The 24,416-nt window shown below is 46.9% G+C and overlaps 1 protein-coding gene across 3 annotated transcripts in view; it reads right to left on the bottom strand.

Moving 5' to 3' along the window:
* PRRT3 (proline rich transmembrane protein 3) overlaps nucleotides 1-24,079 on the bottom strand; it is a 77,373-nt gene extending 53,294 nt beyond the window's left edge. For 2 of the 3 annotated variants that reach the window (XM_040359007.1, XM_040359009.1), the window contains exon 1: nucleotides 23,829-24,079. The gene's annotated coding sequence lies outside the window, so the exon portion shown is untranslated. Of the gene's footprint in view, nucleotides 1-4,111; nucleotides 4,315-23,828 lie in introns of those variants that run through there. The other variant, XM_040359008.1, reaches the window with a different exon arrangement.
* Between the last annotated feature and the right edge of the window lie 337 nt (nucleotides 24,080-24,416).

Genomic DNA, 24,416 nt, shown 5'->3' with positions numbered 1-24,416 from the left:
CAAATTACAGATTAGACATTCTTATAATATGTAAAAAAAAAGTTAGATTTTATTGCCATCATTTACACTTTCAAAATTCCAGAAAACAAAAAAATGGCATCTGCAAAAGTTTGGGCACCCTGCAGAGGTAATATCTTGTACTGCCCCCTTTGGCAAGTATCACAGCTTGTAAACGTTTTTTGTAGACAGCCAAGAGTCTTTCAATTCTTGTTTGAGGTATCTTTGCGCATTCTTCCTTACAAAAGTCTTCCAGTTCTTTGAGATTTCTGGGCTGTCTGTCACGCACTGCTCTTTTAAGGTCTCTCCATAGATTTTCAGTTATGTTGAGGTCAGGAGATTGTGAAGGCCATGGCAAAACCTTCAGTTTACGCCTCTTGATGTAATCCCCCGTGGATTTTGAGGTGTGTTTAGGATCATTATCCATTTGTAGAAGCCATCCTCTCTTTAACTTCAGCTTTTTCACAGATGGCATCAAGTTACCATCCAAAATTTGCTGAAATTTTATTGAATCCATTTTTCCTTCTACTCGTGAAACGTTCCCTGTGCCACTGGCTGCAATACAACCCCAAAGCATGATTGATCCACCCCCATGCTTCACAGTTGGACAGAGGTTCTTTTCATTAAATTCTGTGCCCTTTCTTCTCCAAACGTACCTTTGCTCATTCCCGACAAAAAGTTATATTTTAACCTCATCGGTCCACAGAACTTGTTTCCAAAATGCGCCAGGCTTGTCTATATGTTCATTTGCAAAGTTCAAACGCTGATTTTTGTGGTGAGGATGTAGAAGAGGTTTTCTTCTGATGACTCTTCCATGAAGACCATATTTGTACAAGTATCTCTTTATAGTGGAATAGTGTACCACAACTCCAGTGTCTGCCAGATCTTTCTGGAGGGATCGTGCAGTCAAACGTGGGTTCTGAATTGCTTTTCTCACAATCCTGCGAGCTGTTTTGTCTGATATTTTTCTTGGTCTTCCAGATCTTGCTTTAACTTCCACTGTTCCTGATGACTGCCATTTCTTAATTACATTCCGAACAGAGGATATTGACATCTGAAAACGCTTTGCTATCTTCTTATAGCCTTCTCCAGCTTTGTGAGCGACAACTATTTTCACTTTCAGTTTTCTAGACAACTGCTTAGAAGAACCCATGATTGTTGGGGCAAGGTCAGATGAGTCTGGGCATTTAAAACCTTTGAGATTGGCATCACCTGGTCTTCCCAGACGATGATTGAGAACAATCCATGACACTGGCAGGTCTCAGCTTTGCAAAGGGGGCGGTGCATGCTAGAAATTCTGCAGGGTGCCCAAACTTTTGCAGACGCCTTTTTTTTGTTTTCTGTCATTTTGAAAGTGTAAATGATGGAAATAAAATCTAACTTTTTTTGACATATTATAAGATTGTCTAATCTGTAATTTGATGCCTTTTGGAGGTTTTTCCATCTTTCCTTGGCTTCGTTATGCACATTAATACAAATTTTTACCTGGGGTGCCCAAACTTTTGATCCCCACTGTATGATAGGTAACTGCTGCCCTAACAGACTTCCTTTAATTAAATATTGTAAGTAGAGCATAGTAGATAGCAATCCGCAACAATCAATAAACTTTCACTATCCCAACTACACTGTTCCACTCTGCAGGTGCTTCCTGATTGGCTGCTGGGCCTGAACACCATTGCCCTTTATTAAATAATCCTATATGTGTATTGATCATCACAAACCGCAATTTCCCGGCATTGGACAGACAGAACGTGGTCTCTGCATTGATCTGTATTTGCTGCCTGGAGGAAAAAGTCTGCAACCCGTCGCTGCAAAGTGCACCCCCCCCCCCCCCGCCCCCAAATTTTCCCACAAGGTGGCAGATAATGATCCGAAAATTCTCATGTGTCACATGTGAAGCGTGAAATGTCAACTGCGCATCTCATCTTTCATGCAGGAAAGTAATATGTGTCTCCTATTCTTCTCCAACATGCCGCTTACACCTAAGATAAGGACATCCTGAATGGCTGTATTAGTACCCAGGGTCACGTGAGCGCTCAGATTACTTTGGGTATTAGAAAAAAATGTATATATGTATGCCTTGAAAAAGTATTTATACCCCTTGAAATTGATAACGCAGTGCCATATCGCAAAAAAATGGCCTGGTCATGAAGGGGGGTAAATCTTCCGGAGGTGATGTGTAGGCAAAGCACATTTTTTTACAGCCACAAATGACGTCATTGTTCCTCTCTTGCTGTAGATTGTAAAAAGTTGCCATCACCAAAAAAAAATTAAAGAAAATCAGTTTGCTCTTTAACCACTTCTCGCCCGGTCAATAGTCAATTGACGTGTGGGAAGTGGTTGTGAAATCCTGACTGGACCTCTATTGACGTCCTGCAGAATTACATGCCGGCGCGCGCCCGTGGGGGCGCGCAGCGTGGCGATCGGTGATGCGGGGTGTCAGTCTGACACCCTGCATCTCCGATCTCGGTAAAGAGCTCCCGGCGGAGGCTGATCACGATGTAAACAGGAAGAGCTGTTGATCGGCTCTTCCTCACTCGCGTCTGACAGACGCGAGTAGAGTAATGACGATCGGCGGCTCTCCTGACAGGGGGGGTTCGCGCTGACTATTTATCAGCGCAGCCCCCCCTCGGATGCCAACACTGGACCACCAGGGAGTGCCCCCCGGTGCTCAATAGAGCAAGAAACAAAAACAAACAAAAAAAACACCAATAAAAAAATAAAATTAACACAATCGTTGCCAATCAGTGCCCACAGATGGGCACTGACTGGCAACATGGGCACTGGCTGAAATAATGCCCAGCAATGCCATCAGTGCCACCCCTCAGTGTCCATCAGTGCTGCCCAGTGTCCATCAGTGCCACCTCTTAGTGCCCATCTATGCCAACTGCATATCTGTGCCACCCATAAGTACCCATCAGTGCCACCCATAAGTGCCACCCATGAGTGCCCATTAGTGCCGCCAAAGAGTGCCCAGTGATGCCTATGAGTGCCCAACAGTGCCGCCTATGAATGCCCATCAGTGCAGCATACCAGTGCTGCCTATCAGTGCCGCCTGGGATGAAAGAAAAATCCTGGATCGCCGTACTCCTCAAAAAACGATGTCTTTATTCAAAACATTTTTATCAGTGCCCATCAGTGCCACCTCATCGGTGCTCATCAGTGCCACCTCATCGGTGCCCATCAGTGCCACCTAATCGGTGCCTATCAGTGCCACCTCATCGGTGCTCATCAGTGCCACCTCATCGGTGCCCATCAGTGCCACCTCATCGGTACCCATCAGTGCCGCCATATCAGTGCCCATTATTAAAGAAGAAAATGTACTTATTTACAAAAAAATTAACAGAAAAAAATAAAAACTTAATTTTTCTTAAAAATGTCGGTCTTTTTTTAGTTGTTGCGCAAAAAATAAAAATCGCAGAGGTGATCAAATACCACCAAAAGAAAGCTCTATTTGTGGAAACAAAATGATAAAAATTTCATTTGGGTACAGTGTAGCACGACCGCGCAATTGTCATATAAAGTGCGACAGCGCTGAAAGCTGAAAATTGGCTTGGGCAGGAAGGTGCGTAAGTGCCCGGTATGGAAGTGGTTAAATGCCCGGAGTTTAGCAAGCTTGCAGATCAAGGTGGGCCGAAAATGACGCAGTCACCTTGATGATTGCATAATGACACCGACGTGGTCTGCAGTGCCCCAGGCTGATCGCACCAACGCATGCCACAGCATGGCAGAGCAGTCGCTGCATGACAGCCTTCCCTGCACCATGGCCGGTCCAGGACACCCAGGACCTGCTGCGGAATCTCCCGTCTTCCACCCACAACCTAGAATACCATTCATGATGCAGCACTACAGAGCCTGATCATCCTCCAACCACTGATCCTTGCCGGGCACATCTGCTGCAGATCTGGCACTACAGGGGTTAAACGCAATCCATTTATAATCTCCCGTCCCGTATATTGGACATGACAGCCCGCGAAACGCATCCCCTAGGTTTTTCCCAGCTGTCATGACAGTTAACTAGACAGTGAAGACTGCCGGTCTCGCCGGTCTTCGCTGCATGCAAGAAAAAGGTGAAATGATTGCGCGGCGGAGGAAGCGAGGGATCGGCACTTACATCTTTGCAGGGCTTCGCTGGGCTGCAGCGGTTTGGACGCAGCTGTCTGCGGTGGGCACGTGTGTGCGGTGGGGCCCTCGGTGCTGCTGCTGCTGCTGCTGATGCTGAGTTCACCTTAGCAACGTCCCTGCAATTCCTCGCCAGCACAGCATCTTCCTGCGCGCTGCACGCGTTCTGCTGCGGGGGGATGTTCAGACCCAGCTAATAGAATTCAGCTGAGGAGATCCTACATCTTGTTATATTCAACATACATTCCCTACACAACATTCCCTACACAACATTCCTTTCCCGGGGCAGAACTGGGATCCCGACAAAGGCAGGATTGTCTAATATTCTTTTATTGGCAGTTGTCCTATTCCCTTCTATAGCTAATTATTCCAAGTGACACGCTCTGCCGTTTAACTCCCCCCCCCCCCCCCCCCCGGGAGAAGTTTCTGCTGACGTCACCCGAATAATGTTGGTTGGAATGATTTCGCTTTTTTTTTTAATAGTTGGCTACACTCATGCCCCGTACACAGTGGCGTCACTAGGGTTGGTGTCACCCGGTGCGGTAAAACATGGTGTCAACCCCCCCTCTGTCTAGGCTGCCCAGCACCAAGCAGGCAGCGCACGGGCACGGGGCGCACCCCAAACCAGCCCCTGTAAATGATAGTATAGGGCAGTATAGTGGCAGGTTAGGGTAGTATAGAGTGGTATAGTGGCAGGTTGCTGTAGTGGGGTGGTATAGGACAGGTTAAGGTGGTATAGGGTATGTTGGGGTGATATAGTGTAGTTTGGGGTGGTATAGGGCAAGTTAGGGTTGCAAAGGGCAGGTTGGGGTGGTATAGGGCAAGTTAGGGTGGTACAGGGTAGGTTGGGGTGGTATAGTGCAAGTTAGGGTGGCATAGGGCAAGTTGGGATGGCATGGGAAAGGTTGGGGTGGTACAGGGCAAGTTAGGGTGGCATTGGGCAGGTTGGGGTGGTATAGGGCAAGTTATGGTGGCACAGGGCAGATTGGGGTGGTACAGGGCAAGTTAGGGTGGCACAGGGCAAGTTGGGGTGGCATGGGAAAGTTTGGGGTGGTACAGGGCAGGCTGGGGTGGTACAGGGCAGGCTGTGGTGGCACAGGGCAGGCTGGGTGGTACAGGGCAGGCTGGGTGATACAGGGCTGGCTGGGTAATACAGGGCAGGTTGGGGTGGTACAGGGCAGGCTGGGATGGCACAGAGCAGGCTGGGGTGGTACAGGGAAGGCTGGGATTGCACAGGGCAGGCTGGGCATGTCAGCTAAAAAAAAAAAAACGGCATGGTGTGCGGACCGCACCCCCCTCACCTAGTATGCCTGTGAAAACGTCTTTGAGAACCCGGGTCTTGCCCGAGGGAACATGTATCAATGGAAAAAAAGTTTTAAAAACTGTAGTTTTTTTCAGGAGTCCTGAAAAAAACGACCGTTTCTAAAACTTTTTTTCCATTGATACATGTTCCCTGGGGCAAGACCCGGGTTCTCAAAGACGTTTTACGACAATAACTTGCATATTAGGCTTTAAAATGAGCACTTTTGAATTCGAACGTTTCGAGTCCCATAGACGTCAATGGGGTTCTAAATGTTCGGACGAAAGTTCGGTCCGTTCGAAGGTTCTGGTGCGAACCGAATGGGGGGGTGTTCGGCTCATCCCTAGAAATGGGCAATAGTACAAAACATGGGCAACAAGTGGGCATACAACAAACATGCCACGTTTATTGCAATATCTACAGTCATGTTTGTAGCTAATAAGAAGGCTGAAGGTTTGGGATACTTAAAGCTTTCTTACCCTCAAAACATATTTATTTCAGCAAAGTGAAAACTCTCAATTTTTGGTGTGCTTGTTGGTGTGGCCGGTGTCCTGACGAGATGGGTCCCCCGTCGGATAATGCCCGCCCTGTGACACCGGCACTGTATACATGAGGCCCACCATGTCTGCACTTCGTACGCATGACTGCCCTGGCTAAAGATAATTAGGGCTTCACTCGTCGCGCCCCGGCCCTTGAAGTGAGCCGTGTTTGTTTTGGTTTATGGAGGTTCAGAAACATCTCTATCCTCCTGAATTCTAACCCTCTCTGGAAAAGAAAACACCCCCCCAGCTTGCACAAGAGGTTTATTTGACTTATACTAGCAGTAAAACATGTGACCGTTATTCCAAGGTCTGCAAAGAATTCACTTCTGAGAGATCTATGTCAGTTAAAGCTCCTAACCAAACTAACTAGCACTAAAGAGGAGGGGGGGGGGACAGGGGAAGATACCAAAATCAGAGTAAGCAATTTGCAGTGGCCCAAAATCACCACTAGATGTCAGCATACTACAGAAAAATGATAACTTTATGCAGTTCAATATAACACATAAACATGGGTCAGAACAAGGGGCCAGATTCACAAAAGAGATATGATTGTCGTATCTATGCGCCTGATTCATAGAATCAGTTACGCATAGATAGCCCTAAGATCCGACAGGTGTAACTGTGTTACACCGTCGGATCTTAGGATGCAATTCTAGGCCAGCCGCTAGGTGGCGATTCCATTGCGGTCGGCGTAGAGTATGCAAATGACTAGTTACGCCGATTCACGAACGTCCGCTTTGCCCGTCGATCTAAATTTACGTTGTTTCCGTAGAGATGCGTCGCGTAAAACTAAGCATGCCCTCTATGTGGTGTAACCCATGTTAAGTATGGCCGTCGTTCCCGTGTCGAAATTTTAAATTTCACGTCGTTTGCGTAAGTCGTCCGTGAATGGCGCTGGACGCCATTTACGTTAACGTCGAAACCAATGACGTCCTTGCGACGTCATTTAGCGCAATGCACGTCGGGAAATTTTAGGAACGGAGCATGCGCAGTACGTTCGGCGCGGGAACGCGCCTAATTTAAATGGTCCCCGCCCCATTTGAATTAGGTGGGCTTGCGCTGGGCGGATTTACGCTACGCCGCCGCAAGTTTACAGGTAAGTGCTTTGTGAATCAGGCACTTACGCTGTAAACTTGCGGCGGTGTAACGTAAATGGGATACGTTACGCCGCCGCAGCGTAAAGTATTTCTATGTGAATCTGGCCCATTGTGCCTAAATGTCAATACGCTCCTAAAATACTTTTTAAAAAAGCTTTTTCTGATCTAAAGTAATGTTATTTTTTTTATATATTCTGTGTATTTCTTGGCGATGATTGGATCACATGGGAGGACACAGAATGAAATGTCAGGATCATCACATGTGATATACACAGAGACAACCCGGATTATCTCAAACTCTAGAGATAATAAATAGGAAGACAATCACAATGAAAAGAGTAATGGAGAGAATTCTGCGGATCCCGGAGGCTGTGCAATCCATTATGACCGAGAAAAATGACTCCGGGAAGATTTTTTTATTTTTAATCCAGGACATCGGAGTAACGTAGGAGTTTGATGGGAATAAAAAACAGATGGCTGGTGAGCTTCCTGCCGCTGTCAGACCGACAGAATCCTAAACTATATGCAAACCCCCCAATCCCTACATTCTCATAGGAGCTTCATGTTCTCGTCATTTCACAAGAAAAATGGAACCCTTAAATCTGCAGCTTTTATTATAAATAATCTCTGGTGATCCTGCCATGAAGGTCCTTATATAGACACTTCCTGCATGAAGGTGACAACGCTGTGTCCCTCTATCTCAGCTGTGCGTTGTCACCCCATGGGGTGTTCCAGAAGTCATCACCCGGGCATCGCCCTCTGTGGATCACCTTCCACCCGGAGGAATGGCAAGCAGTCATCACTGGGGGGCATGGAAGGGGCTGCGAGAGATCAGCATAATGTTTTATCTATCTATCTATCTATCTATCTATCTATCTATCTATCTATCTATCTATCTATCTATCTATATATATCTTTCTATCTATCTATCCATCCCTGTATATCTACCTATATCTATATCTATCTATCTATCTATCTACCTATATCTATCTATCTATCTATCTATCTATCTATCTATCTATCTATCTATCTATCTATCTATCTATCTACCTATATCTTTCTATCTATCTATCTACCTACCTATATCTATCTATCTATCTACCTATCTATCTATCTATCTATCTATCTATCTCTATATATCTACCTATATCTATCTATCTATCTATCTATCTATCTATCTATCTATCTATCTATCTATCTATATATCTATCTACCTATATCTTTCTATCTATCCATCCCTATATATCTACCTATATCTATCTATCTATCTATCTATCTATCTATCTATCTATCTATCTATCTATCTATCTATCTATCTATCTATCTATCTATCTATCTATCTATCTATCTGTCTGTCTGTCTGTATCTATCTATCTATCTATCTATCTATCTATCTGTCTGTCTGTCTGTCTGTCTATCTATCTATCTATCTATCTATCTATCTATCTATCTATCTATCTATCTATCTATCTATCTATCTCTCTTGTTCTCTTGGAAGGAATCTCACTATGAATGAGATGAATATTTTATCAGGTAATAGAAAGGAGTGAATGTTTGTAATGACTCTGTACTGTAAATGCAGTAAAATAATGTAGATTAGTACATTAGATATTAGAAATAATCTCTCATGATCTCTAGGAAGATGGTGACCCCCCCGGAAAGGCCGGGTAGAAGTTTCTGTCTTCTATCGGGCTGGGTAAGCAGTCTGGGGGGGTGATTTGGTGTCACATATAATTATACTGAGGATGATAATAGAAGGTGGTGATGCCAAGGGTTGAATCACCCGGATTATAGTTGGTCTCTCAGCATGGACGGTGCCCAGGGAAGGATTATATTACTACAAACCATGAAATATTTCGGACATTCAGGATTCTGGGTTAGAGAGGCTCCGGGGGCCCAATGAATAGAGAAGAATTGATGGGCCAATCATGGAGGGCGAGGCTGCGACAGGTGTGCTGAGATCTGTTCTGGGTTGTCTTCTGGTGACTATCTTACCATGAATGATGCCCAACTCCTCACCGAATCATCTGACCTCACACACAGCTGTCTATCTGGTTATCCTAACATTGTGGAAATGCCTCCTAGGATACGCGGCTCGGGAGGGAGCCAAGAATGACCCAAAATCCGAATTCCTAGGAGTCCCTAAGGGCTTGTTTACCCATTGCTGCCCCTATGAAAAGTGATCTTCATTAGATTGTATTTCAGAGGTTGATTGACAGGTGGCAGGAGGCATCATGTTTTCTCACCACCTCTTCTAACCCTCAAAAGCCCATATAAGTGCATGTAGTTGCAGGTTGGTTGCGGCAAGGCTCCATTCACTGGAATGGGTTGCATTCTGTGGTGGTACTGCCCAGCAAAGATGGCAGGGGTATATTTTTTGATGCAGCCATGTAATACGTAATGTGTACAACCTTGTCTGGCTGCCTTTGTAGCTTAAGAGGGATGGTGGGGGGAGGGGGGTTGGCCCCCTGGCTGCAAGGGTTGGGTTGGTTCTTCACTCTGTACACAGCGCACCCCTAAACTCTGCACTCTGTACGTTGTGTGCTCCTAAACTCTGTACACATGACACCCCCAAACTATGTGTTCTGTATGTAGTGCACCCCAAAACTCTGCACTCTGTACACAGCAAACTCCTGAACCCTGCACTCTGTACGTAGCACACCCCTATACCCTGCACTCTGTACGTAGAACACCCCTAAACCCCTACACGCTGTACACTGTTTATGGTACACCCCGAAAACCCTGCACACTGTACGTTGTGTGCTCCTCAACTATGTACACATGGCACCCCCAAACTCTGCATTCTGTATGTAGCGCACAGCTTCACTCTGCACTCTGTATGTAGTGCACCCAATAACTCTGCACTCTGTATGTAGCACACCCCTAATTTCTTCACTCTGTGCACAGCGCACCCCTAAACTTTGCACTCTGTACGTTGTGTGCTCCTCAACTCTGTACACATGGCACCCCCAAACTCTGCACTCTGTATGTAGCGCGCTTCTAAACCCTGCACTCTGTATGTAGTGCACCCGAAACTCTGCACTCTGTACACAGCAAACTCTTGAACCCTGCACTCTGTACGTAGAACACCGCTATACCCTGAACTCTGTACGTAGCACACCCCTAAACCCCTACACCCTGCACACTGTATATAGTACAGCCCAAAGACTCTACACTCTGTACACAGCACATCCCTAAACCCTGCACTCTGTAAGTAGAAAACTCCTAAATCCTGCACTCTGTACCTAGTGCATCCCTGAACCCTGCACTCTGTATGTAGCGCACCCCTAAACCCGGGGGGGGGGGACTGAGTCTTAGCCCCAGATGAGAGACTGTCTAGCTTTGCACTGCCTCTACATAAATGAAGGCACATTGTAGCCCTGCACATAATATAGAAAATGCTTTGTCTCCTTTAAATAATTTTCCCTGTGTGTTCTTCGGGAAGAGCCGGCCTCCTATGAAGACAACGAGATGGCGAGGCGTCCTCACTTTACCACAAAACAATTACATGTAAAGATGCAAGAAATCTGCATACCTTCAATTAAGTATTATCTGGGTGTGAAGGGCCGCGTTCCATTGGAGGATCGGGAGTGTAAAGGGCCGCCGCCCTGTCTCGGGGAGTTAGTCACTGACACTGAGCGTTGTTTGGCCAAGTCACACATTTAATTGCTCCTTTGTCTCTCGGTGGATAGATAACAAAGAAGATATCCATTGTGAAACCGGTAATAATTATCTTCATGCAAAATTTACCATTGCAAGCGGAATCGCTGAGGGGCCCGCTAAACTATTAAAAGCACTTGCCGTTTACAACCTTTAATGCTGCTGGATCCTGCTTTCTCAGTGCTGCTTCCCTGAGCCTTCAGTCTTCAAAGGAAAGAGTTAACAGTTTCCAGTCAGTTTGATCCACGAACGTACGTGCGGCCGTCGCATTCTTTTACGTCGTCTCTAGTCGGCTTTTTTCGGCGTATAGTTAAAGCTGCTGTTTGGTGGCGTACTCAATGTTAAGTATGGCCGGCGTTCCCGCGTATAATTAAAAAAAAAAAAAAATCCGTTTGCGTAAGTCGTCCGTGAATCGGGCTGGACGTAAAATACGTCCACGTCAAAACAATGACGTCCTTGCGACGTCATTTAGCGCAATGCACGGCGGGAAATTTCAGGGACGGCGCATGCGCAGTTCGTTCGGCGCGGGGACGCGCTTCATTTAAATGAAACACGGACCCCTACTCGCCGATTTGAATTAGGCGCCGTTACGCCGCGAGAGATACACTACACCGCCGTAAGTTACGGCGCGAATTCCTTCAGGATTCAAACAAAAAAAAGTAAGTTACGGCGGCGTAGCGTATCTCAGATACGCTGCGCCGGGGCAGATCTTTGTGGATCTGCCCCATAGTTTGTTATAACTTTTTGCAAACAGGTAATTTTTCTACTTCACTGATGTGCCCTGAGGCTGCACCGAAGGGCACTGATAGGTGATACTGATGATGAGGCACTGATTGGCAGGACTAGAGGGCACTGTTGGGACTTCACTGATAATCAGAACACTGACTATCAGTGCTGATTACCCTGTAAAAGGGTTGTAAAGTTATTTTTATTTTATTTAAATAACAAACTTGTTATACTTCTCTCCTCTGTGCAATGGTTTTGCACAGAGAATCCCCGATCCTTCTCTTCTGGGGTCCCCCAGTGGTGCTCCTTCTCTTCTCAAGTGCCCCCAAGGAGAGTCGCATTCTAGGGGGGCACTCGTACGAGCGCGCTCATGAGTCCTGCTGCTGCTGCATCCATTGACACAGACAACAGTACTCGGCCCCGCCCACATGGCACTGGATTTGATTGACAGCAGCGGGAGCCAATGGCTTCTGCCGCTATCGATCTATCCAATCAGGACCTGAGACAGCGGTGTGAGCTGCTGTGCTTGTCCCTGTTGCTGGAACGACCAGGTTCAGGTAAGAAAAAGCAGTGGGGGGGGTCTGGTTTGGGTGTTGCCAGAAGGTTTTTCACCCTAATGCATAGAATAGGAAAAAGTTTACAACCCCTTTAACGCAAGCCGGTTATCGGTTTTCTTCTTCTCTCTTCACGCTGTCAGTTAACATTGACACCCGCTGTAGAACGCAAGGAAACGCGTACGCAACAAAGGTTTCCCGCACTGCATTCTGGCGTCGACTGGTCCTAAGCCAGCTGTAGATGGATCGAATCTCAGCCTCTTCAGCAGAGATTCGATCCATTTGCTGGTTGTACTCAAGCTGATCCATCGATCGACTTCAGTACAACCAGCCTGTCTGATTCTTTTTGCAGGCAATCACTGTCAGCAGCTATAGCCGCCAGCAGTGACCATTGTGTTCTGCCGGTGGGGAACGGCTGCGCGGGGGGGGGGGGGGGGATTCAATGTCAATCAGTCAATGTTGATGGGGGGGGATCAGGCAATTGGCACCCCTGGTGGAAAAAAAGAAAATTGCATAATCTATGGCATGGGTCTTCAAGCTACGGCCCTCCAGTTGTTCAGGAACTACAATTCCCATCATGCCTAGTCATGTCTGTGACTGTCAGTGTGTTATAATGCCTCATGGGATGTGTAGTTCTACAACAGCTGGAGGGCCGTAGTTTGAGGATCCCTGTTCTATGGGCTGCTTTATAGTACTGTATTTCCTCTGCTTCCTCTGTTATCCATCAGATTACTGATACAATGTAACAATGCATTATGGGTAGCGGTCAGTGGGGTCCACCCTGGGGCACTATACAGAGGGCTAAATTCAGCTAGCCCGCCGTAAGTTTGTGCGGGCGTAGCGTATCTCAGATACGCTACGCCGCCGTAACTTAGTGAGGCTGGGGCTGGATTCACAAAGAACCTGCGCCCTAAGTTACGGCGGCGTAGCGTAAATCTGCCGGCGTAAGCGCGCAGAATTCAAATTCTGAAGAGGTGGGCGTGTTTTATGTAAATAAAACATGACCCCACGTAAATGACGTTTTTAACGAACGGCGCATGCGCCGTCCGTGAACATATCCCAGTGCGCATGCTCCTAATCACGTCGCAAATAGTCAATGCTTTCGACGTGAACGTAATTTACACAAAGCCCTATTCGCGAACGACTTACGCAAACGACGTAAACGACGCACAATTCGACGCTGTCCCGACGTCCATACTTAACATTGGAGACGCCTCATATAGCAGGAGTAACCTTATGCCGGAAAAAGCCTAACGTAAACGACGTAAAAAAATGCGCCGGGCGCACGTACGTTTCTGAATCGGCGTATCCAGCTCATTTGCATATTATACGCCGAAATTAACGGAAGAGCCACCTATCGGCCAGCGTAAATATGCACCCTAAGATACGACGGCGTAGGAGACTTACGCCACTCGTACCTTAGCCTAATTTAAGCGTATCTGGTTTCCAGAATACGCTTAAATTTACGACAGCGTCGATTCAGAGTTACGACGGCGTATCTACTGATACGCCGGCGTAACTCTCTCTGAATCTAGCCCAGAGTTTCTAGGTTTCTGCTATACTGCATGGGAACTCAACCTTTGGCCCTCCAGCTGTTGCAGAACTACAATTCCCATCATGCCCCTGCCTTTGAGTCATGCTTGTAACTGTCAGTGACTTGCAATGCATCATGGGACTTGTAGTCCTGCAACAGCTGGAGGGCCACAGGTTGAGCACCCATGTGCTATAGGGTGGTAGAAATAAACCAAAAATTGCCAAAAACGTTTCATTTTCCACTCCTGATTGCTCGGCATTAGCTGTATGGATGTGATCAGCACAATCAGTGGGCCAGATTCACAAAGAGATACGACGGTGTATCTCCTGATACGCAGTCGTATTCATAGAATCAGGTTACGCATAGATATGCCTAAGATCCGACAGGTGTAAGTGACTTACACCGTCGGATCTTAGGATGCAATTCCAGGCCGGCCGCTAGGTGGCGCTTCCGCGTCTTTTACGCGTTGAATATGCTAATGAGCATTTACGCCGATTCTGAAACGAACGACCGCCCGCACTTTTTTTTTTTACGTCGTTTGCGTTCGGCTTTTTCCGGCGTATAGTTACCCCTGGGTCTATGAGGCGCAGCCAATGTTAAGTATGGCCGTCGTTCCCGCGACAAAATTTGAATTTTTTACGTCGTTTGCGTAAGTCGTTCGCGAATACGGATGGACGTAATTTACGTAAACGGCGAAACCAATGACGTCCTTGCGACGTCATTTGGAGCAATGCACGCTGGGAAAATTTCCAGACAGCGCATGCGCTGTTTGATCGGCGCGGGGACGCGCCTGATTTGAGTAGTACACTCCCCCTAGCCGCGGAATTTGAATTCCGCCGGGGGATTTACGATACGCCGCCGCAAGTTTTGAGGTAAGTGCTTTGTGAATTAAGCACTCGCCTCAAAAACTTGCGGCGGTGGATCGTAAATCAGATCTAAAGATCCGCTAACCTGTGTGAATCTGGCCCAGTCTCTGGAGTCTATTCTACAACACTGGGAGCTTGCTTCCTATATGACCAAGGACCATGACAGTCATTCAGGAATTCCCTCCCTCTGCTCACAATGAACAGATCTGGCACATGGCTGCCGCCTGCACTGCTCCACCAGCCGGCCACCTCTGATGTTCTCCATGTGAATCCTTTCATGTGGGCCCCACTTCAACCTTTTCCGTCAGATCAAGTTCAGACCGGCCCGGGCACACCGGCTGATGGAATGTGGAGCAGAACACTGCATGGGCTGTTTAAACCCACATGCGGGGGTTCTTGTTCACACGGCAATGTATATAAACATGACAGCGGCGGGATTTCCAGGTGTTCAGGTGCATTTCCCACAATCCTCACAGGCTATGAAAAGGGCAAACCATCCCAATCACCTTTATTGATCGGAAAGGCCGTTATCTAATTGGTTGATAGGGTATAGTCTATAGCCAGAGCACAATTGCAAATCCTGGCCTCGTGCACAAATGTCTGACACAGATCAGCCCCCCCCACTTTGTGACTGAGGAAATGCTTCCCCCTGGCTGCAGCAGAGTGATGACATCATCTGAGCCTAGGCAAAGCTACAATGTTGTAGTCTGATTACTGGGATGTTCACCTTTAGGACTTATTGCTGAGAAACTTGAATGGGCCCGGTGGTGACAGGTTACCTTGGAAGCTCCCGGCCATGAAACCAGGCCCGTCGCTATAGGACAGGCAAAACAAACAATTTCTTGGGGCCCCCGAGCTGGCCTGGGGCCCCCAACTTCCCCTTCCCAGGCTGTAGTGTGGCCGAGCTCCTCTTCCTTCCTCCTGGAGTCCTGTCAGTCCGGCCGGGTACCGTGCGTGGTACAGGAGATTCAATTTCCTGTTCCCGGCCGGACTGACAGGAAGTGCACACTGAGTTCTCACAGGAAACTGAATCTCCTGTACTGCGCGGTACCCGGCCCGGGTACTATCTGAGAGGGGACTGGGGACCCATAATGTCGTAACACCGGACTGACAGGAGGAAGAGGTGCTCCGCCATGCTACAGCGGCTGCCTACAGGGAAGAAGGGGAGGTGAGAATAGAAAAACATAGGGACTAGGGAGGGGGGGGAGGAATAAGAACATGGGTGTAAAAAATTAGTGTAGCGCTAACGTAGGCTTTGCGTGCGGGGGGGGGGGGGGCGCTTGGGGGCCTCCATTTTGCTTGGGGCCCCCAAATTCCTTCAAACGGCCCTGCATGAAACGGTAAGGTGGATTGGTTCAATGACATTCTAGTTTGCTGGAAGGTGACCAGGGAAGCGTATAGAGTCATCGGCGGAGACATCCGCGCTCTGCTCACATCCGGTAACATGATCTTATCGCGCTCATAATGCCTTGGCAACAGAAAACACGGCCAGCCACGATCTTTTCAGAACAGATAAGCAGCTTTAGTGAGACTGTGAACGTCACCCGTGTACTGAGCGATCTTCCCGGAAGATCGGAGAGATACGGTGTCACCTGTACAGTGTATACAATGTAACCTATACTGTCTGCAACATCAACAAGGACATGTGGTGTACTCATCATTCCTGATCGGCAGGTTAGGAGACACGGCGATGTGTCAGACAGAACCCTTCACAGGTCACTTGAGAGCAAATAAAAGATCAACAGAACATAAAGTCTATTCTTAGGCTCCCCATACACATTAAAATCTGGCCATACAATTTCTCTACAGTCCTTTTTTAGATTTACCAAAACTTTGTAACACATCAATGTCAGTGGACCACTATTCTGAGTTCCTGGTATCAGTGGACCACTATTCTGAGTTCCTGGTATCAGTGGACCACTATTCTGAGTTCCTGGTATCAGTGGACCACTATTCTGAGTTCCTGGTATCAGTGGTCCACTATTCTGAGTTCCTGGTATCAGTGGACCACTATTCTGAGTTCCTGTTATCAGTGGACCACTATTCTGAGTTCCTGGTGTCAGTGGACCTCTATTCTGAGTTCCTGGTATCAGTGGACCACTATTCTGAGTTCCTGGTATCAGTGGACCACTATTCTGAGTTCCTGGTATCAGTGGACCACTATTCTGAGTTCCTGGTATCAGTGGACCACTATTCTGAGTTCCTGGTGTCAGTGGACCACTATACTGAGTTCCTGGTGTCAGTGGACCACTATTCGGAGTTCCTGGTATCAGTGGACCACTATTCTGAGTTCCTGGTATCAGTGGACCACTATTCTGAGTTCCTGGTATCAGTGGACCACTATTCTGAGTTCCTGTTATCAGTGGACCACTATTCTGAGTTCCTGGTGTCAGTGGACCACTATTCTGAGTTCCTGGTATCAGTGGACCACTATTCTGAGTTCCTGGTATCAGTGGACCACTATTCTGAGTTCCTGGTATCAGTGGACCACTATTCTGAGTTCCTGGTATCAGTGGACCACTATTCTGAGTTCCTGGTATCAGTGGACCACTATTCTGAGTTCCTGGTATCAGTGGACCACTATTCTGAGTTCCTGGTGTCAGTGGACCACTATTCTGAGTTCCTGGTATCAGTGGACCACTATTCTGAGTTCCTGGTATCAGTGGACCACTATTATGGGCTCCTTGTGTCAGAATACCACTATTTTGATCTCTTTGTTTCAGTTGACCACTAATCTGGGCTCCTTGTGTCAGAGGACCACTATTCTGCTCTCTTTGTGTCAGCGGACCTTTAATCTGGGCTGCTTATTCAGGGTGCCTGGTGTCAGTGGACCACCATTCTGGGCTCCTTATGTCAGAATACCACTATTCTGGGCTCCTTGTGTCAGTGGACCACTATTCTGGGCTCCTTGTGTCAGTGGCCCACTATTCTGGGCTCCTTGTGTCAGTGGCCCACTATTCTGGGCTCCTTGTGTCAGTGGACCACTATTCTGGGCTCCTTGTGTCAGTGGACCACTATTCTGGGCTCCTTGTGTCAGTGGCCCACTATTCTGGGCTCCTTGTGTCAGTGGCCCACTATTCTGGGCTCCTTGTGTCAGTGGACCACTATTCTGGGCTCCTTGTGTCAGTGGACCACTATTCTGGGCTCCCTGTGTCAGTGGACTACATTTCTGGGCTAGCGGACTTTTAATCTGGGCTGCCTATTCAGGGTGCCTGGTGTCAGCGGCCCACTATTCTGGGCTCCTTGTGTCAGCGGCCCACTATTCTGGGCTCCTTGTGTCAGCGGCCCACTATTCTGGGCTCCTTGTGTCAGAGCACCACTGGGTTCCTGGTGTCAGTGGCCCACTATTCTGGACTCCTTGTGTTGGAAGACCACTATTCTTGGTTCCTGGTGTCATTGGACCACTATTGTGGACCCATTGTGTCAAGATTGTCAGCCTGGGGGGGGGGGAGGGGAGTGTTATAAGGAGTAGTAGATTTAACCGCTTGCCGACCAGCCGCCGCAGTTATACGGCGGCAGGTCGGCTCTGCTGGGCGAGTTCACGTAGATCCACGTCATCTCGCCGAGCAGCTAATAGGGGCTGCTCACACTTTATAATCAGTTACAGCAAACAGTTTTTTTCCTTTTGGGATAAAGATTTTGCATAAATAAATAAAAGCTGATTGTTATAAGCACCCCTGGCAGTGGTAAGTGATTTGTTTCATCCATGTAAACTGATACATTCTGCTTGAGAGCCTGTGCTTCTGAGAAACAACAGACTTGCTGGCTGGATCACCAGATGAAAATAGAAGAAAGAAAGCCTAAAAAGAAAACGAATGCGGCCATCACATCTAAGAATTGGTAAGCTGCAATATAATAAATGTTTGCTTTTGGAATCAATATCACTTTAATCGATCGGTCATATTTATTTCCATCCAACCTCTAAAAAAAAATGCAGAATCTGATAAAGTGCACCTGTCACTGCAAACAGTAAAATCAGGGATCCTCAAACTATGGCCCTCCAGCTGTTGTAGAACTACACATCCCATGAGGCATTGTAACACACTGACATTCACAGACATGACTAGGCATGATGGGAATTGTAGTTCCTGAACAACTGGAGGGCCGTAGTTTGAAGACCTATGAGTAAAATGATGTAAAATATGTGAATGGATTTCAGTTCCACTTTCAGTAACTCTACAAGTCTGCGGGAAGAAATTCCTGACAGATCACCATATATATCATCAGCACAGTGTCAGTTTTCAGAAAACCTCCAACATTATCATTAAACATCGCGCCTTGCACTCCACTCCAGTGACTTTGTCTAGACTGAGATGATGTCACCAGTCTGCTGCAGGCAGGAGGAAGCATTTCCTTAATCTCCACCCCCCCCCTCAGTGATCAGACTGCAGCTTTGTAACTCTGTCGTAAAGTAGGAGGCTGCAGCAAAGGGGGCTGATCAGGGATGGACTGGCCATTGGGACTACAGGGAGTTTCCCGGTGGGCCGATGGCTCAGTGGGCCGGCTTCAGTGACAGCGGACCGCGGCCCCCCCTCCGCTCCTCTGTCTCTACCTCCCTGCAGCGCTCACCTCCTCTCCCTGCCCACAGTGCTCACCTGGGGGGGCAGAGAAGCAGGGGGGACCAGAAGGAGCACAGGAGAGGGGACAGACAGACAGCTGACTCAACAGCTATGGCCTGGGAGTTTCTCACTTTTGCCTAATCTTGTCCCATGGGGGCAGGGATGGACTGGCCATTGGGACTACAGGGAGTTTCCCGGTGGGCCGATGGCTCAGTGGGCCGGCTTCAGTGACAGTGGACCGCCGCCCCCTCCGCTCCTCTGTCTCTCCCTTCCCGCAGCGCTCACCTGGGGGGAACAAAGAAGCAGGGGGAGGACCAGAGGAGCAGGGGGGGGGCAGAGGAGCATGGGGGGAGAGGACAGACAGCTGACTCAACAGCTATGGCCTGGGAGTTTCTCACTTCTGCCTAATCTTGTCCCATGAGGGGGGGGGCACCGAACTGATTCTTTGCCCCGGGTGAAATAATGTCTAGCTTCCCCACTGGTACTGCCTAAAGGAATACCAGTACCAGCCGTTCTACTCTAATAAAGTAGAACAGCTAGTGGCTAGTGAAGGGGGAGAGGGGGCCGGGGGGGGGGGGGTGCAGGATTTGTCCGGCCGCCATGGGAAAGACCTATCAAAGTGGGCCAGTCTGGATGAAGTCCAGGGCCAAATCTTTGTCCCAGTCCAGCCCTGGGGCTGATCCGCGTCAGACATTTGTATACACAATCATGAACTGCATAGACACCAGGGTTGTGACATCTCTGTGCCGTCATCTCAGTCTAGGAAGTAGCTGCTGAACCTAAATGACGCCGGAACAAAGACGGTGCCGTCCTTTTGGAGAGGAAATAAGATGAAGGCTAGGTTCTTTACCGCGATTTCGCGGCTGCGATTTTGCCGCGATTTCGGCCGCGATTTAAGAGACATCTGTGCAGGGTTTAATGTAAATCGCGGCCCGAAGTCGCAAAAAGTAGTACAGGAACTACTTTTTGAAATCGTTGCAGCGCCGCAGATGCGGCTTCGCACCGAGTAAGACAGTGCCATTGCCGACAATTGCCGTAAATGCCGCCGATTTGAGATGCGATTTGACATGTGAAATCGCATCTCAAATCATACCAAATCGTACCCAGTGTGAACCTGTTAAGCATTGTCAGAGGGAGTACTGCATAGCTCCCAACTGTCCCGGAAATTCGAGGGACTGTCCCTGATTTGGAGCAATGTCCCTCTGTCCCTCATTCTCCTCATTTGTCCTTCATTTCGGTCTGATCGCTATAGTTGTATATAAAATGCACTTTTTATCTATCAAAAAGTGTTTCCCAGCGCTAAACCTTTCATCTGATTTCTAAATTGCTGCATTTGTAAATTTCAGAAGCCAATATAAAGGAACAGTAGTGGTAAAAAAAGCTCTTGTGGGTTTAACCAATCTTATTTTTTTGTACAATTCTCCTTTAAGGGGGCGTGACAAGGGGTGTGTCCTATGCCTGCATACTTTTGCTGATTGGTGTCTCTCATTCCCATCTCAGAAAGTTGGGAGGTATGGTACTGTGATCTCTATGTGAAGAACTGGCTACAAATTAACCCTTTTAGTGCCTATTTCTGACATTTGTTGCTTACAAGTTAAAATCTGTATTTTTTTTTGCATGAAAATGACTTAGAACCCCCCAAACATTATATATATATATATTTTAGCAGAGACCCTAGATTAGTGAAGGTGAACCTCGGCACCCCAGATGTTTTGGAACTACATTTCCCATGATGCACCACTACACTGCAGTGTAGTGGTGCATCATGGGAAATGTAGTTCCAAAACATCTGGGGTGCCAAGGTTTTCCATCACTGCCCTAGAGAATAAAATGGTGGTTGTTGCAATATTTTATGTCACATGGTATTTGCGCAGTGGTCTTTCGAATGCAATTTTTTTGGGGGGATACATTTTCATTAAGTAAAAAAAAAACAGTAAAGTTAGCCCAATTTATTTATATAATGTGAAAGATGATGTCACGCTTTGAAATGGCGCACACTTGTGGAATGGCAGCAAACTACGGTAGCTAAAAATCTCCATAGGCGATGCTTTAAAAAAATGTAACGGTTACCAGGTTAGAGTTACAGAGAAGTTTTTTATCCTATAATGATTGCTCTCGCTCTAACTATCGCGGCGATACCTCTCATGTGTGATTTGAACAACGTTTACATATGGTGGCACGACATACATGTGCGTTTTCTTTGCTACTCGAGCTCATAGGGACGCTTTAAATTTTTTATTTTTTTTTACATTGTCGCTTTAAAATAATAATAATAATAATAATAATAATAATAATTAGAAGAATTCTGATCACTTTTATTGCTGTCATAAGGAATGTAAATTTCCCTTGTGACAGTAATAGGTGGTGACAGGTACTCTTTATGGAGGGATCGGCGGTCTTTTAGACTGCACATCACCCTGAACGCACCATCCCCACCCACCGTGAAACATGGTGGTGACCAGTGGCGGTGCGTCCATAGTGAGTGAAGGAGCACCACCCCCTCTTTCCTGCACCTGTCAATAAACAATACATAGATTCATGCATTGCATGAATCTATGTATTGTCGCCGCTGCCACCCCCTATTCAGATGGCCGGCCCCCTGTTGAGCGCCGGCCATCTGAATAACAGCGGTGGGTGTGTTTTGGAAGTGTCTATCAGAGCCAGCTTCCCGATTACAGCCTGTGGGCGCTAATTGGCTTTCAAATGGTTAACCAGAGGGCGCACAGGCTGTGCGTTCCCTGTTTAACACTGACCCGCGTCTCAGCCAATCAGGTTCACAGGGTCTGGTTACCGGTAAGTGCCGGGCGGGGGAGGGGGGGGGGGGCAAACTGGCGGTATTAGATGGGGAAATCTGGCGGCAATTGATAGGCACAGTGGCTGCGTTTGATGGCACAGTGAATACAATTGATGGGCACAGTGATGACAATTGATGGCACAGTGGCGACAATTGATGGCACAGTGGTGACAATTGATGGCACAGTGGCGACAATTGATGGGCACAGTGGCGACAATTGATGGGCACAGTGGTGACAATTGATGGGCACAGTGGTGACAATTGATGGGCACAGTGGCCACAATTGATGGGCACAGTGGCCACAATTGATGGCACAGTGGCGACAATTGATGGGCACAGTGGTGACAATTGATGGGCACAGTGGCGACAATTGATGGGCACAGTGGCGACAATTGATGGGCACAGTAGCGACAATTGATTGGCACAGTGGTGACAATTGATGGCACAGTGGCAACAATTGATTGGCACAGTTGCGACAATTGATGGGCACAGTGGTGACAATTGATGGCACAGTGGCGACAATTGATGGGCACAGTGGCGACAATTGACGGGCACAGTGGCGACAATTGACGGGCACAGTGGCGACAATTGATGGGCACAGTGGCGACAATTGATGGACACAGTGAGGCTACAATTGATTGGCACAGTGAGGCTACAATTGATGAATTTTGAGCACCATCCCCACTGTGAAACACGGTGGTGGCAGCATCATGTGGTGGGGATGCTTTTCTTCAGCAGGGACAGGGAAGCTGATCAGAGTTGATGGGAAGATGGATGGAGCCAAATACAGGGCAATCTTAGAAGAAACCCTGTTAGAGTCTGCAAAAGACTTGAGATTGGGGGGGGGGGGTTCACCTTCCAGCAGGACAACGACCCTAAACATACAGCCAGAGCTACAATGGAATGGTTTAGATCAAACACTTCTCCATAGATACAGTACAGTGAGTGAGCGTTGTCACCTTACGACAGGAAGTGTGTTACTGGCAGGATCACCAGGAGAAAATACAAAAAAATAAATGAAATAAATAAATAAATGAATGCAGCCATCACATCTAAAGACTGGTAATCTCCAATACAACGTTCTGGATTATTTATAGTCCAAATGAGGAGAGCAGAAGAGGGTGACAACACTTCTCTATATACAGAAGGGTGAGCGAGCGTTGTCACCCTAGGACAGGAAGTGTGTTACTGGCAGGATCACCAGGAGAAAATATAAATAAAAATAAAAAATAAATACAAATAAATAAAAATAAAAATAAAATAAAAATAAAAAAATAAATAAAAATACAAAATAAATGAAAATAAAATGAATGCAGCCGTCACATCTAAGGACTGGTAATCTCCAATACATAAAACAATGTTCTAGATTATTTGTAGTCCAACCTCAGAAGAGGTTGACAACACTTCTCTATATATAGAAGGGTGAGGGAGCGTTGTCACCCGAGGACAGGAAGTGTGTTACTGGTAGGACCACCAGGAGAAAATAAAAATAAAAAAATAAATAAAAATAAAAAAAAAATAAAAAAAAAAAATAAATAAAAATAAAAAAATAAATAAAAATAAAAAATAAATAAAAATACAAAATAAAAAATAAATGAAAATAAAAAATAAATAAAAATAAAAAATAAATGAAAATAAAATGAATGCAGCCGTCACATCTAAAGACTGGTAATCTCCAATACATAAAACAATGTTCTAGATTATTTGTAGTCCAAATCAGACGAGGTTGACAACACTTCTCTATATATAGAAGGGTGAGGGAGCGTTGTCACCCTAGGACAGGAAGTGTGTTACTGGCAGGATCACTAGAAGAAAATAAAAAATAAATAAAAATAAAAAATAAATAAAAATAAAACATAAATAAAAAAATAAAAAAAATAAAAGTAAAAAAAAATAAAAAAATAAAAGTAAAAATTAATAAAAATAAAAAATAAATAAAAATAAAATGAATGCAGCCGTCACATCTAAGGACCGGTAAGCAGCAGAATATGAAATTCTTATATTATAGGAAGTTGTTACTTTCCATGACATTTGGATCCATTTTCTCCTTTGCGCTGCCATTGGAGATCAGACTCACCTCTATAGGAACGGTGTGTGTTGTTTGGGCTCCTTCCCCGCACACAGGGGTCTCTCTCCCGGGGTCCGGTGTAGAGGGGCCCCTATGCTGATCCCTCGGTGCGAACGCATGAATGAAGCGGAATCCCTCTGCTCCAGGTACCAGCGGCAGCCGTGTGTTGTGTGCGCCTCCTTCCCTCCTTCCCTCCCTCCTCCAGTAATCTGAACACTCTGAGTAATAAAGCTCAGAGCTGCACCTCCCCATCCAAGCAGAGAGAAGAGCAAGCGAGCGGGCGGGCCGACTCCTCTCCGCACTTCCCAACCTCTCCGATTTCTATGCCAGGAAGAGGGAAAAGTTCTTCCTGCGATGGAGAGATCTGGCAGAACACAAGAGAGACCCGGCGGCTGCGTCTCCTTCTCGTCTGCCTTTGTTGTGTGTGACAAAAAAAAGAAAACGCATCAATGTCGCCTTTGTGAAGTGTTGTTGGACTCAGGGAGACGATGGAGCAATCGCAGCGCTCTTGTCGTTTGATCAGCAGCTTCGGCACTTACTGATCCCTTCACCTCTCACCGAGCCTCGGGATAAGTCAATATTGTCTAAAGGGCCACT

The sequence above is a fragment of the Rana temporaria genome, chromosome 7 (genome assembly GCF_905171775.1).
Source record: "Rana temporaria chromosome 7, aRanTem1.1, whole genome shotgun sequence".
NCBI classification, from domain to species: Eukaryota; Metazoa; Chordata; class Amphibia; order Anura; family Ranidae; genus Rana; species Rana temporaria.
This window is presented reverse-complemented; position numbering and strand designations above follow the sequence as displayed.